This window comes from Coccinella septempunctata, chromosome 1, assembly GCF_907165205.1.
Source record: "Coccinella septempunctata chromosome 1, icCocSept1.1, whole genome shotgun sequence".
NCBI classification, from domain to species: domain Eukaryota; kingdom Metazoa; phylum Arthropoda; class Insecta; order Coleoptera; family Coccinellidae; genus Coccinella; species Coccinella septempunctata.
In genome coordinates this window covers 56,569,566-56,585,684 of record NC_058189.1, presented here as the reverse complement: position 1 = coordinate 56,585,684, position 16,119 = coordinate 56,569,566, and the positions used below count along the sequence as shown (strand labels likewise).

At 37.9% G+C, this 16,119-nt stretch overlaps 1 protein-coding gene across 4 annotated transcripts in view; it reads right to left on the bottom strand.

Annotated features, from left to right (window-relative positions):
• LOC123309533 overlaps nt 1-16,119 on the bottom strand; it is a 155,035-nt gene that overhangs the window by 124,876 nt on the left and 14,040 nt on the right. Inside the window, exon 1 of one of the 4 annotated variants that reach the window (XM_044892712.1) lies at nt 4,007-4,416. The exons of the other annotated variants lie outside the window; for them this stretch is intronic. The gene's annotated coding sequence lies outside the window, so the exon portion shown is untranslated. Of the gene's footprint in view, nt 1-4,006; nt 4,417-16,119 lie in introns of those variants that run through there. 4 annotated transcript variants of the gene reach the window in all.

Here is a 16,119-nt window from a genome sequence, read left to right as displayed (position 1 = left end):
TAATATTCAAATAAAAAACTGCATACCTATATTTTTTGACTATCAATTATACAGTTACCCAATTCGATGACAGTCCGATGCTCTCCAACCAAGTAAGTACATTTCGTCAGTCCATCGAAAATATCTCAACGTCGATGCTGAGTAGGCAGAAGAAATGCACCATCCAAAAGAAATACTATAAATGGCAAGGCAACTGAGAGATGGGTTGAAAGAAACTAGCTACCAAAGTACTGAGCTCTGATGTCATCGATTCTAAGATGGTAAGGGAGTTCCCAAGAAAATTAAGTCAAATAGGCAAGGATAAAGTCCTTTCAGTCTCGAAACCCGTTCAACCGGAAATAAAAGGAAAACAGGGGGCCAATACTAATACTAAATTTCGTGAGGATAGTGTAACTATACTGCATTCACATTTATTTTAGCAGTCGGTTGGCCACTCGGTTGGCCATGAAATAATTTTCTCAAGTTTTTGTAACTAGAACGGAGTGAGGTTGGCACTCATGAAATGTCGTTAATGTCATAACGCCGTTGCCACAACTAATATCAATTTTTATTACGAAAATGCCGAAAGTGATTGAAAAAAGAGACAGGGTTCCAGGAAGTGCTATTTAGATTTCAGGTCCGCTCATTCAAATAGTTATACCCTGATATTCTAATATCCACAATACGTCAGACGGTGGCGAACATATTCAATGTAAGAGAATTTATATAATGTTTCATCTGAATCTAAACGACTTATATTTCAGCTGAATATTTCCACAATCAGAAAGATTGTGAATGAAGAGGATCACAAAGAATTTCCTTCTATTGGGAGACCCAAAAAAGTGTTGGCCGAGGTGTTGGCATTTGAGAATTTTATGTTTGAGTTAATTAATGCGAAAAGTTTACTACAGGATTTTCGATGAATGTCGTAGAATAAGTTCCGAAAATTGATTTTTCATTTGACTTGTCCTATACCTTGTAAATGTCTTAAGGTACCAATAAATACCTAATTATTATTATTATATCAATGCATTAAGATGAAATGCCACAAATACGCGCCAGTTGTCCTGCTAATTGTTTATTCATGTGAAATTTTTGTTCAAAGGTGAAGTTCATCTCGATTGAAACTTCCTTTCAATTCCTTTTACTTATATTGATGCAAGATGATTTTTGTTGAACAATTTAACATTCTTGTAGTTATCTGTTAATTCCTTCGTGGGATACCCTTTCCCAACCACTGCTACATATGCATTTCATCTTCGGGTTAATATTTTTGAAATCTATAACTGATGTAACATATTCGAACTTTAGCCAAAGAAGATAACGAACATTAACTCTCCTCAAGCTAGTGCATATTATGATATTATACTGATCACTTGTATTTTCCATGCAAATAACTGGATTTGGTATGCCTTCAATCAGTTTGTATGAACTTCAATTATGTTCGTCACATATTTTCCGAAGAGATTCGACATTGTGATCACAGATTACAGAGTGTGTGATCTGTGATTGTGATAAAATACGTAATAACAGGAACTTTTACGTAGAACGGGCAACAAAGCGTTGATTTAAAACCCAAAAATGTTTTGACAAGCTTCATAACCCCATATTTTCGTACTATACAGTTATATGTGTCAAATTTCCATGGCCAACCGACTGCTAAAATAAAAGTGAATGGTGTATACCCTATCCCTGAAACATTCACATATCCATCATACGGAGCTCCAATTTAAAACGACCCTTCTAACCATTAGTTTTCAATCGGTCGCATCAGTATTTTTGGAATTTTTTTTCGAACAGCTTCATAGGCGGGTTCCGAGGCGGGTCCTATAACTGGGTGGGTGGCTGCTATATTGAGCAAACGCTCATTTTTATATTAATTATACCTTCCCTCTACACCACAAAATTTCTGGATAATTTTTAGAAATACAGTGCCCAAATCGAGGCCAAAATGTGACAATTATTTCGAATTTCCCTCAATATTTAATGCATCTACGTTCATATGTGTGAGCATCTTCTGACACCTTATAAGGGAAAAACACGCGAGTTACTTTTATCCGTCGGTTTCCATTCTCAAGCAACTTGAAAGGACGGACAGATGCCAATGCTGTATCAGATTTGCCAATAACAAATTCGATGGTTGGGCAATCGAATGACCTTTCAATCGGTCTCTTCCAAGTACTAGGTTGACTTTGTGCAGGATTTCCATTTGCTAATTATAGACGAATGTTGAGCTCATTCCAGATTATTTATCAATGATTACCTCTGGCGCATTCACAGTATGACTACCTGAGATTAATTATTATGAAGGATTTCGAATTCAAATCAAATTCGCATTCTGACTGTGAATGCATCGAAAGTAAAATGGAAATCTGCTCAACACTCGACTCAACAGTTTTCAAGTAGTGCGCGAGAGGAATTATGAAGGAAAACAGAAGCGAGAATTCGAAAAAATGCGAGTCATTCGGGAATATTTACATTCAATCGATGTTTTTGCAAAATATTGAGTGTTTTCCTTTCGAACGACACTTTCACTAATCAATAGGTATTGATTACAACTTGAATATCTATGAGAAAAACAATAAATTAGTATTCTATGGAATATGAACAAAGCTCATTGTTTTCAAGGCACTTTTCCTATCGTTAAATTATTTCGGATCATGTATTATATATATATTGTCTTGATACTCCTGGGTACCAAGGTGGTACTTATTAGAAGCTCTTTAAAGAGCTGGTGCAGGTCTGAAGAACCAGTTGTGTTCTGGAATTCGATATGATTGTTATCTTCGCTCGGTTGGTGCCAAATATGTGATATTTTAAATAATGAACCTTAACGACATAAGAACACTACATCGAAATCAAATTAATGCTCATTGAATGATTATCTCGAATAAAATGATCTAGCTTCTTCGCTGATAGTAATTCTATTTCATTATCTCCAATAAAAAGGCTTTGGAATCAACACAGGAACCTATGGGAATGAATAAAATGAAAAGTTTCAGAAAATAAATCAGTATGAAAATTTAATGTCTTTATCTGTACTTCTAGTAAATACTACATCTGTATACCTACCGACATTTTTTTATCTAAATTAGGCAACAAATCTAGATATTCACTGAACATAAATATAGGTGTGATATATGAACGAGCAAAATAAAAGGTAGACAAATCACCCTTTAGTGCAACAGTTTTTGACCTATGAATTGGTTGGTACTCAATAATAGGCTTAACATGGTTTTAGAATTCATCACAAAAAATGCGTATTTTCGACTACTAAACAACCAGCCTGGCAATAACCCCAAAATTCTCAATATTGGCAGTGGGATTATGGAGAATATCTTTCAGTGGTTTTTCTTGGCTTGTGAGTAAAACCTATCAATTCGACGATGCTGTAGAGATCCTCCTTCAAACAAAAAAGGCTGATACCAGCGGTCTAATGAAATATTGACGCAATTCCTGATAAAATGCTCTGTTCCATTTTCTTAAATGATGTAAAATTCTCTTTTCCAAGAAGATACTGAAACACGTAGGTAGCTATTTTTTGTTTTCGAGATCCCGAAACGAAAGGATCAAAATACAGGAATTAAATTTGAACTGCGGCAGAAAAACAGTGTCACATATCGAAATTCAGCCGCAAATATTTGTACAACCGCAACATTTCTATTTACCCAAGTTCATCATATGCAAATATTGAGAAAAAAATGGGTTAACTTCGTACAGCAGCTTGTTTATTTGATAACGTGAGATGAATCAAAATAGGTCTGGTCGTAAAAGCAAAAACGGGAATGGTGATTTACGATCATAGCTCGAGGATTACCAGCAATATAATGAAGGATGCAGCTCGGATATAGCATATCGTTGCAATTTTTTCGATCAATGAACTATTACTTTGGCGCACTTATATAAATAACAGACACACACACACATAGGAGATAAGATAGATGCAGTACCCGAATTAGAACTGATAGGGAAGTTTGACACACAGCCCAAATGAAGCGATAAGAGGGAAGAAATCATTACAACTAACCTATATTTTCGAAAGGTTACTGGCTCCGCCGTACGCCACTTGAGGGATCCGATGCGAAGTGACCAGACACTGAAACTGAATCGCGTAGTATGCACTCACGCAAACCACAATAATAAATGTTTACTACGAACGTAACGCAACTGTCAATAGTCAATGGTAAGACGGTGTTCTCGTCTTGCCGAGTTTATTCAATGGAGCAGATGCTGCCTGCCGACTCTGATTCCGTTTCTGCTCGAACTTATTGAACGAATGTAGGACCGGCAATTGACGTATGAACCGGATGATATAGAGATCATCTCGACATCAAAAATCGTACAAAACTTGGTAACTAGTCGTCGAGAGCAGCTATGTGAAGCCAAGCCCGGGGTTCTAGGCCTGCTACACTCCTCGAGCGCGTATTACCCGCTAGGACGCACGCTCGGCACTGGTCGAACGAGCACGATCTACGGCGAGGTTCTTGTTCGCCGCGGAATTGAGAACGAGGTGAGGTGGTCTGGCTGTGCTGCTTCCGCAGCGATTTTCCTGATATACCGTGCGTTATCTGAAGAAGGGCCAGAAACGAAACGTCGGATTTGGAATTTTCGGCGTTCGTCGCCATATACAAGTTTATAGGCGTCGTTTGTTTGGTGATCGTTGGTTTGAAGAAGTTGTTACAAACATCAAATAGCAGTGGAAATTCCACCAGAAAATAATAATCAATCAACTGGAAATGTTTCTTCCTAATTTTAAATCATCGGATGGAAAAGCACAATACGTATAAAGGGAGTTTTAAGATTATTCTTTTTCACCAGAAGGGAAAACTGGTTGAAGTGAAAAACCACCTAGATAAAACCCTCAAAATGACGAAGTTGGGAAAATGATTTAATTTATTTGAATCAATTTGAAATTTAGTTTTTGTACTCAAGTTATGAAAAGGATATCTTCAAGATGGCGGCCATCAGCAGCGTTATACTGATGTAGTCTACGTATTTCGGATGTTCTCGATAGTTTTTCGGTATACAATAGAGGTATGCCCCGGATTTCTTCGGTTCTTCTCTGCTTGACTTGTGGCAGGATATGTGGACTACGTTTAAGGACCTTATCTCCAAGATAGCCACAAATAGTTGGGGAGCCCAAGAGGGAAATTCGGGATTTACTCGAGCAGATTAATATAAGGGATAAGAGATACCTTGGATCCTGTAGAGTACCTCTACCAAAAATTGGATCTGTATATAGGGGGAATTGTCTAGGACAGCCTGTCAGAATAGTAAAAAAAAAACGATCATTGTACATATTCCAGCGTGTCAGATTAGGATATATGTGGTTAATTACATGTTGAAAAGTATATATATCCTCTTGATCTGACAATTTAAGCGTGACGAAAATGTGTGGGAGGGCGCCAAACTTGCAAAAAAAAACGTCACGTGTACATTCTCGAGCCGGTGACTTTTTTCTTATATTGAAGCTAAGGATTCAAGAATAACGGAAAAATATGATCAGACAGTTTTAGCAAGCCGAAACAATAAGAATTGGCCATAGAGGTGACAAAAATCAATTTTTTTTATCTCCTCTCCTGGGCTTCAATTTGTTTTCACATTCATTATGAGAGTTGTAGGGTATAACATTTTCTACAAATATTGTCCGAAGCAATTTTTTCTACTTTCGAACGTTTTCGAGATGGCGATGAATGTACCTCAGACTGGGTCTCTACATTGACCTTGGCCTTTCGCATGTGTGGCTAAGCTCCTGGCCCTTATCGCCCTCTAACTCGAAAACGGTAAAGAGTATGTGAAATTGCTTCAGACAAAAGTTGTATAGAATTTTATTATCTACATCTTTTATAATGAATACAGAAACGATTAGAGGTACACGAAGGAAGATATCTAAAAAAAAATACGTTGTTATCATCTTCAAACTATCAGATCAAGAATATGCCCCCTGCTTAGTGTCAGATTAATGGGTCAACACGTCTGCAACAACGAGATTAACTATCTGTATGAAAATCTGACACGCTCGAGTATGTACAAGTAACGATTTTTTTGCATTTTTAAAGGACCACTGTGAACTTGCGCCAAGTCCGAATTTTTTTACTAGACGTAGGGCATATACAGTATCTTAATCTGACACGCTCGAGTATGTACACCTGTCGATTTTTTTACACCTTTGAGAACCTGCAGACGCTTTCCCCACCGCTGAAAGTGCATACATCATAGTATCTTTTTTTCTTTCGACCATCTTATCTTCAAAATCCACTAGGCCTCAACGACGCTCGAGTAAATCCGGATTCAGCATCCTTGGCTCCCCAATTAAAAGAAAGAAATCGTTCGAATATGGTGAGCGCGCTGGCCATCCCACGTCCCCTCCCACTGAGACCAGCAGCTAATGAAATTCGAGCTGTGTGGTCTGCAGCCCCATCCTGATGGTACCGGATGTCACCCATATCGTGTTATTCACAGAGCTTTTCCAATTCTGGCTGTTTCCTCAAGATGGCGAGCCCAAGTTACGATTGTGTTTGCAGAGGAGACAGATGACAGGAATGGCGAAATGGCGCCGAAACACCCGCCTGGTCGAGATCACACTACTAAAAACTACAGACCTTAAGGAACACAAAGAGCCCTTCAGCACCACAGCCTAAGCGAGGACCCATCGAAAATCGCAGTGCCGCACCTTACACTACTAGGTCAGGTTATTCACCTTTTGGGAGAACCATCCCTACCTCCAAAAAACATAACGAAATGAATTCCATGAATACTGTTTTTGGTGTCTGATTGGTGCTAAACTCATTTTTTGTCCGTTGACAGTTCACCCAAGGGATAATATTTGCCTCAGTAATCCTTTTCATTTCCGCATTGGACTTGGGGGGATGATATCTGCCCCATCTTGAATATTTCTTAAGTTGTGTCGATGGAATAGAGTTCTGCAGTTGTAGTTATTTCAGAAGTTAGAATCAGACATGGGGCGAATTCCTCCCCCCATGGGTACAGTTTTCGTGGGCGCTTATGTATGACGTCAAATATAACGTGAGCGTAGTTTGTTGAGGGTTGAATCTTCGTGTAATGACGGATTACAGAGAAGAATTCGATGTAATCTCAGGTTGCATTAACATTTGACGTCAGGAAACTGATCTATATTGTATGTGTGCCTGGGAGAGATGTGACTGCTACTTTACCGTCCTTCAATTCCGCATAATTTACATGAGCTCTATCACGTTATTTTTAAATAAACAATTACTTCCTGGATAAACAGAATCATATATTTCAAATTTCCCAGGTTGAAAATGGATCTTGTGATGGAAAATATTCAGTAGACATTTCACTGGGTTTGCACTCATTAATCCTTCGCAAAAGTTTGTTAAAAATTTGCAATGTGATATGTTGAATTGAAGTATTCAGCATAACTTTTTCACTTCATATGATTAAATTTTTTTCTGATTCTGCTTATTTCTCGAGTTTCTGATGAATTAAAGAGCATTACACGTCCAAAGTAGATTATTCAAGAAGGGATATCACAATTTTGAATTCAAATTCAAAGTCCGAGAATTTTTATGAAATTATAATACACTGCGCAAAAAAATTAACGAACATTATGGAAATCTCAAATTTATTCTACAACTGAAGGTGTTCCCAATGATAATTATTTTTATCAGAATTATGCATGCATATGTTATCCACTTTCAACGGTTTTCTTCAATACAGATGTTTTTTCCCAGCAGGAATAAAAAATGATGATATTATCAGATTTTGAATGTATTGGCTCCATTCTAAAATCAGTTGTTCTCGATCAATTCTAGTGATCAATAGTTTTTCTATCGTTTGATTTTCTACACTCGATCGCTATGCAACGCGAAACACGCAATTTGACCCAAGAGGAATGTGCCCAAGCGGTATAGTTTTGCGAGAAGAAGGGTGGACGTAAACAAGAATTGCAGAAAGGTTTGGAGTTTCCCATACAAGTGTGTCCAGAATGTTGCAGCGATTCAGGAAGACAGGTATGAATGTCCGAAGACCAGGACAGGGTAGACCACGGGTATAACAACTGCCATTCAAGAACGTTACTTGAGAGTTTCATCGTTGAGACAACGGTTTGCAACCGCTCGCCTCCTTCAAATTCAGCTTGAGCAAGCTCATCATCGCCTCAGAGAATATGATTTAAGGCCTCGTGTCGCGGCAACAGGCCCATCTTTTACCCCAGCCCATCGAAGGGCGCGTTTGGATTTTGCGAGAGAGCATATCCATTGGGAAGGGGCCGATTGGGAAAGAGTTCTCTTCACAGATGAGTCTAGATTCTGCCTCTACCATTGTGATCGACGTTTTCTTGTATACATGAAAGATATGCTCAGTGCAATTTCTTGAATACTACCGGTTTCGGGGGAGGATCGATTATGGTATGGGGTGGAATATCTTTGACTGCTCGCACAGACCTAGTGGTCGTTGATAATGGAGCTATGAATGCTGATAATTATATAAGGAACATTCTTGAAGAGCATGTAGTGTCATTTGCCCCATACATTGGTGAAAATTTCATTTTTATGGACGATAATGCCAGACCCATCGTGCGCGCATCGTTCAGGAGTACCTTGAAGAGGTTGAAGTCTCTCGAATGGAATGGCGAGCAAGAAGTCCAGATCTCAATCCGATTGAGCAGGTTTGGGACAACCTCAATAGAAGGCTGAGAAGTTCAGAAAATCATCCAGCTACTCTTAATGACTTAGGAATCCAACTCGGAGAAATCTGGGAAGGATTAGATCAGAACATTTCAATATCACCCATTTTGAGTATGAACCGTCGTTGCCGAGCTGTAATTAACGCAAGGGGTGGAAATACCAAGTATTAAATCACTTATCAGCATTTCAGTATTTTGAAAATTGTTCATTTTTCTTCTTCCACATAAGATTCGGTGAAATCCTGAATTTTTCTTCCATTTAATGTGTCTTGTTTCGTTCAAAACCTTCCCGAGAGAACATAAAAAATAAGTTATAAAGTCAATGTAGAGTTAACATTCATCAAAATTGAGATTTTCAGAATGTGCCTTGATTTTTTGGCGCAGTGTATTTTCACATTTTCAAGTATTTGAGTAGTTCTCATTCTTCAATAATAAATTCAATGGTTAACGGATTATTCTTATTAAAAGTTGAAAAATTAACGTCATGCAGATAAAAACTATCTCTCATGCAAGAATTTTGACTTCGTTATATCTATTGAAATTTCATTCCAAAATCTCTCTTCCATATTCAAATTCGAAATATTCTAGATTTTCAGTGCGAAATGGTGATATGATTCATGGCCTTCATTTAACAAAACGTACCCTTTGAGGAACCAATTGAGCAGCCCATGCTATTTTCAATGTGACACAATATATTCTAGCGATAAAGCAGGGGTGAAATTTCGGTGCTTAGAAATTCCGTTATTGGCCATTTCCTCAGATTTACAGCCCTTTTCGACGGTTTTCCATGCGTTTAGCAACTGATGGACGTTCAAGAAACAATTACTTCACGCTGAGCATCATCTACCACACCTGTTCTTTCAGGGAAGCTGAATGCTGTTTTAATTAATTTGTCACATACAGAGGGGTGGAATAGGTACATTGTTCAAGGATTACATCGACATATCGAGATGAAAACATAGAAGTTTTGTTGTAGAAGGTGAACAAAATTCGATGGAATTGAATGGCCAGCTCTGTTACCCTATAAGTGCCAGGAAAAAATGGATATAGCACATTTGAGACCTCTATCTTCTTTTGAGTTGAAAACAAATAACTTTAAAACAAAAGAGATAAAGGGATGTGGTTTTGTCCAATATCCATCTTTTGAAAGTCGAACATTTTTCCCTAGTTCTAGTTGTTTAAAAGCTGCCATTCAATCCCATCGAATTTTACCTACCCTGTACAGGGTGTTCATAATTGAATTGCTCCTAATTGTTGTAACACCTTTATTGTTTCATGTGTAGCCCTCATTTTAGTTCTCCAAAAAGGTATGCTGAGTTTTTATCATTATTTAATGAAACAAAAACTACATTTGAAACATCTTCCATACACAATCACCCAGCTTCTTGTTACTTGTTCCTGAATGTTCTTTTTTGAAAATCACTCAGTATACAACCAATAGGTAGTCAAGAACGTCATCCATCACCCCTCACCCTCCCCGTACATGCAAAAACCCCGGTATAATCCTCTTTTCGGAAGGAACGTATGCTTTGGGAATGAGCCCATATAGAACTTGATCTCGGATTACTTCGGCTCCACGATTCTATCTAGTTCCATATGATATCTTTATCCCCATGTGAATACCCGCAGAGGGTGAACCGATGAGGAAAATTTCTTCTTTTCCTACGCAAGATTCCATTTCAATTTGAATGAAACACTGGTCGAATTCTCCCTCGGAAATGTTTCTCCGAAACTGGACCAAAGTTTTTTATCAATAAGTGTTGAGAAAAAATCCGAATAGGTTTAGCGACCTTTTTATGTTTAGAAGTATCAATGACACTTATTTTTGTCAAAATCAATGAATGATATCCCCTTACAAAAGTTCAAATCAAACATTATAGAGTAGAAAGATGGGAAACGCAGCGACTAAAGTGATGTGAGCGCCATCTGTGTTTCAAATGTGTTTCTAAGTCCCTAAGACTGGTTAAAATATTAATTTGCATTTGCAGAAACAATTGAAATTATGTAAGATTTCAGATGGCCATTCTGATCAAAGAGATATTGAATGTTTTGATTTTCTAACCCCTTTTGTTCATCTAGCTCGTTCTAGTTGCTGATTATTGTATTTTTGTCTAATTTCTTGGTGAAAACCTCTAAATATCGTTCGAAAATGATTGCATGATGAAGAACTGTGGATCAAATAAAATGGATTTTCCGAAATTGGAAAATGGAAATATAAATATTAATACTGGTAACATATGACTCGGTCATTCATTGATTTTTATTTTCAGCGCTCCGAAGTGGATAAAATTTTCAGGGCGTAGAGGCCTGCATTCATTGCACACCATGTGCAATGAACATTTTACTGCAAGTCAATTCAAAACTGTTCATCCACGTAATTTGTTGTATGCAGGAAGCATCCTTTGCATGAAGAGACCATTTAGGGGATTTGCTACTCCTTCAATATATTCAGAAATGTGAAGGTTTTATTGATTTCGATTTGTTAATCGAGATACTGTCAAATTTTTGTTTGGAAAGTCAAAGTTTTATGAAACTTGCTGTGAGTGTTTTGTTCATTCATTATTAATCAATTTGAATATTGTGTCATAAAGAGACCATATCATAAATAAATCATAAAAAAAGCATAAAGCAAGTATACTGACAGGCTAACATACAGATCTTGTATACTTCTGTAAGATTTTTTTAATTGTGGTTCTGAAAATTCTGTAAATAATATGTAAGTAACTGAAATGTGTATGCTTTGCTGGAAAATTGAATATTGGTTCATATTAATTTCTGATATAAATTGTATGAATTCAACTGAGTTTTATTAATTCAAAACAATGTATTGCAAAGAAATAACATATTTGACGTATAGCAAATCACCATATACACTTGTGTCCTAGTCGAAGCTCTATTCGTTGTCCATAAATCAAATTTTTGTAAATTTTTCATGAATTGCAAATTTTTATTTGCATTTATACTTTTGTATAGCACATCCGACAGCGTATTTCATTGATATCAATTGATTCCAAACAATATTCAGATGAAAACTAATATCCTGGTCACAAAACAAAACCGTACTTTTGTTTTTTCGTTCAAGATGTTTGTTTTCTGGTCTCAACAAAATGGATATTTTCAATACAAGGAATAGAATCGAATTTCGCGCCCCTCAATTATAAAACAGAAAACTGTTCTGAAACAGTTTTTCTGAATTGACAGTACGTTTTCAACGCCATCTCATTGTCAAATGTGTTTTCACTGGCGGCCAAAATGTAGTCAGTTTTTAGTACTACAGATATAAGGACGTTTCCATTCTTTCTAATCTATAATCTTTGATGCTGACATAGAGGAACGTCACCAGAATTTTTTAGGTAAACAAACGACGGTACGAGAATCAAGACATTCAAAACCTCTTTGATCAAATTGGTCATCTGGAATCTTACGAAATTTCATATTTTTCTGCACATACGGTTCTCGAATTATTATTTATTCAGTCTTAGGGTTTTAGAAACACATTTGAAACACAGATGGCGCTCACATCACTTTAGTCGCTTCGTTTGCCATCTTTCTACTCTATCATCTTTGGTCAGCATGATATGCAGCTACTACGTAAACACAGCCTAGATAATTTCAGTCTATACGACGCTCATAATATACTCACCTCCTATGAGGTAGGAACTAGAGTATATGTATCTCATCATCATCATTGCTGCATCCCGTTACCGAGAATAAATCTACAAAAAGACGAAAAAAAAACAAACGATGAGAACAGACTTATAATCTCTTAGGGCTAATTGCGACTGTGTGCCCTCCTGTGACTGAAGAGACCCAACCGTGACCTACAGATCTTTCCACACTCCGGGCATGGATAGTCACCAACCAGATCTGGCCGCCGCTGTATCCTTCTCGAGTCTCCATTATAACTGTGAACCAAAGCTAGTTATTCCCAGTTATGATTGGCATCAACTGATTTAAGGGACTGATGTAGTATAGCCTTAAACCGCTTATACTGGCCTCCTGGTTTCCGGGCTCCCTCTGTGAATTCGTCATACAGAGCTATTTTGGGGAATCTTGTGCCTTGCATCCTCAGAATATGGCCGCTCCATCTGAGTCGGGCACTCGTTACTTGAGTCTCAATTGTTGTACAACTCGCGCGTTGCAAAACTTCTGCATTCGAAACTTCGTGGAACCATCTGATGTGCATTATTTGTCTTAAATGACGTTGTTGCGTTTGTTCCAGCTGTTTAATGTGTCGCCTGTAGGGCGTCCAGCTTTCGCTTTCGTAAAGAAGCGTTGGGAGGACGACATCTTTGTAAACAGCTGTCTTGGTCTTCAGATTGAGGTCGTGATTTTGAAACACTCTGTCCTTTAGCTTCCAGAATGCCCGTGATGCCGAATTGATACGGTTGTGTATTTCCGTGTCTAGGTTAGCCCTAGTGTTTATGAAGCTTTCCAAGTATTTGAACTGCTCGACCTGTTCTAGTGTTTCATTCTCCAGTCTGATATCTGTTTGAAGGCTTTCTGGCGGACTTACCAGGATTTTGGTTTTGTCGATATTGAGTCTAAGGCTTAAAGCTTCGTATATATGTTTATAGGTGTCCAGCATTATCTGTAGATCCTCTGGGCTGCTAGCGATAAGTGCCCAGTCGTCTGCATATTGAAGTTCCGTGATAAACTTTGAACGGGTTTTTGCTCTGAGGCGCTTCAATTTAATATCTTATTTCAATATGTATATGTATCTACCAAACCCTTGACAATTTTCTTCTATTTCATTTCTACACCCCTCTTTTGAGCGCTCACTGACTCGACCAATCAAGCATAGGTCACCTCTATTCACTTCGATAAGTATCCCTGTTATCGAACAATGAAAAAATTAGCCGAGCTTCCGTATAATAATAATATTTATTGGGCCAGTCGGCGCGAGTAACTCGTAATGATATGCCCTGAAAATTTCATTTACCGAAATTCCGGGATGCCTCGGGAATTTCACTGAACTCGCTCATGAATAAAAGATGAACAAATTTATGAATATTAAGTGGTATCCAGGGAATAATTTAGAATACGTCCATAGGAACAGGAACATATCTTGCTTTACCATTGAATTGGGCGACGTAGTTTGATGCTTTCAGCGTATATTGGATCATCAGAGGCTCTTTTGTGTTATGAGCTGCACGGAAGAGCTGAGTGCGCCTCGAAACACTTGTATTCCTCCTCTCGCGACTACAGGTCCATTTCGATTAGGAGAAAGCCGAGCGGAAATTCGCATTTTCCATAAATCGTCCTCGAGTTATTATTCGTTCGTAATAACGAAGGATCCCAGACTACGTGGAGTAAATTATGAAATGATGAATTACTTCTTATTATTCTTTTTCTTGCTGCTAATCTTCTGCTCCTTCCTTCTCAGCTTCCCACCATCCACTCCTGAATGTAAGCATCCTGCATCTCAGTCTATACCTTGTTTCCAGTTTCTACCAGCTATTTTCCTTTTGCCTAAACTCATTTCAGTTGTGGTAAACCTCGTGGTCTCCATTGCAGTATCTGCACTGTTAATCACATTAGGTTTTTTCCTGGCTATATGACCTGCACATCTCAATTTGAGGCCGGCTTTCTCCTCCATAACATCCTTCGAATCGATTGGTCTCCTTACTTCTTCTCTTAAAATTCTAACTATCAAAGAAATACGAGGATATATTGAAATTTTCTTAGCCTACTATAGAACCAAACAAAATTTCAATGTCAAATATTTTATTACTCAACATATTCTCCTCTTAAAAGGAAACATTTATTACAGCGAACCTGCAATGTCTCTAGACCTTTCAAGAAAAAGGTTTCTTCTTGCTCTGCAAACCAGACCTCCGCAACTTTTATTATATATTATGTGATAGTCGGATGGTGCCAAATCTGGTGAATAAGGGAGATGTTCTTGTAATTCAAACCCTAAATCACGAATTTTTTGCATGGCAACATGAGATTTGTGTGCAGGGGCGTTGTACTGCAAAAACAAATCACCTTTTGATAGCTTTCCGCGTCTTTTCTCTTCAATTTTTTCCCGTATAGTGGTCAGTAATGTCGAATAGTAATCTCCGGTTATTGTTCTACCCTTATCCAAAAAATCAATCATGTTTACTCATTGGCAATCCCAAAAAATTGAAGCAAGAACTTTTCCACCAGATTTTTGGCACGAAATTTCTTAGGTCTTAGAGAACTAGAGTGTCGCTATTCCATCGATTGTTGCTTTGTTTCTGGATCGTAGAAATGTACGCAAGTCTCAATCATAGTAACAATTCGGTTCAAGAAGTCAACATCGTTTCCAAATCGAGCACAGATCGAACGCGATGCTTGCAAGCTTTTGGTCAACATTCAAACATTTGGGGATCCATTTTGCAGCAATTTTTCTCATGTCCAAATTGACGTGAACTATATGATAAACGCGTTCGTATGAAATATTCAGTGCTTCAGATATCCGTTTTAGCCCAATTCGACGGTCTGATAAAATCATGTCATGAACTGCATCGATATTTTCGGGGAATGACTCTAGCCTTCCCGATCGGCCATCATCTTCAATGGAAAATATACCTCTTTTGATGCTTGCAGTCCAATTTTTCACGGTCCTGTACGAAGGACTTTGATCACCAAGGGTATTAAGCATATCTTCGTAAATCTGCTTACCTCTTAATCCTTTTAAATACAGGTACTTGATGATGGCTCGATACTCCAATTTTTCGATTTTCACAATTTCGGTGGACATATTCTTTCTTTTAATTTATTGCGTAGCTCTGATTTAGTTTTCTGACCTCAAACTTCACATTGACAGTTCTAATGAGTCATTGTTCGTTGCTATGGTAACGCAATTTTTTTTATCATGGAACTGGTTTAGGCTAACTAGATATCAATATACATCCTCGTAACCTTCACTACGATGGCTAGTAGAAATAGAACACCCAGCAGATGATTGAAAAACTATGACAGGAACCGACGCTGGGTATTCTGGACTAGCAAGAGATGCTCACTATCTTATTCGAGCCCCTTCAGGGCAGAAATACTTGCAATTGAAGGATATATTGAATTGAACCTCTCAGAGATGTGACATAGCTATCCATTCCGGCAGTCAAGAAATTGCCCAAGTAAACATAATGAAATAGGCAAGAAAGGCTACTCGTTTCACCCAATTCAGTTGTCAAAACACCAGCACAGGTTCCTTGTGCGGGACCGGAGCCTTTCTGTGGAAAATTAAAATGCACCAACAAGAAAGAATGTCGAGAGAAGGAAGAAACCAAAAGAAAAATCTTACAGGACCGGATCATTCCAGAAATTCCCTTCCAAAGCTAAGGAGACATCAAGTTGGATTAATAGAGTAATAGTGTCCAGAAGTTGATAGAACTTTGAAGGAATGTTCATATGGGCTGTAGAATGGCTGTGTCAAATTTGACACCCTGAGGGCCCTGTGTTAACTTGGAGGCTCCGAAAAACCTGAAAATTATAGGATTTTT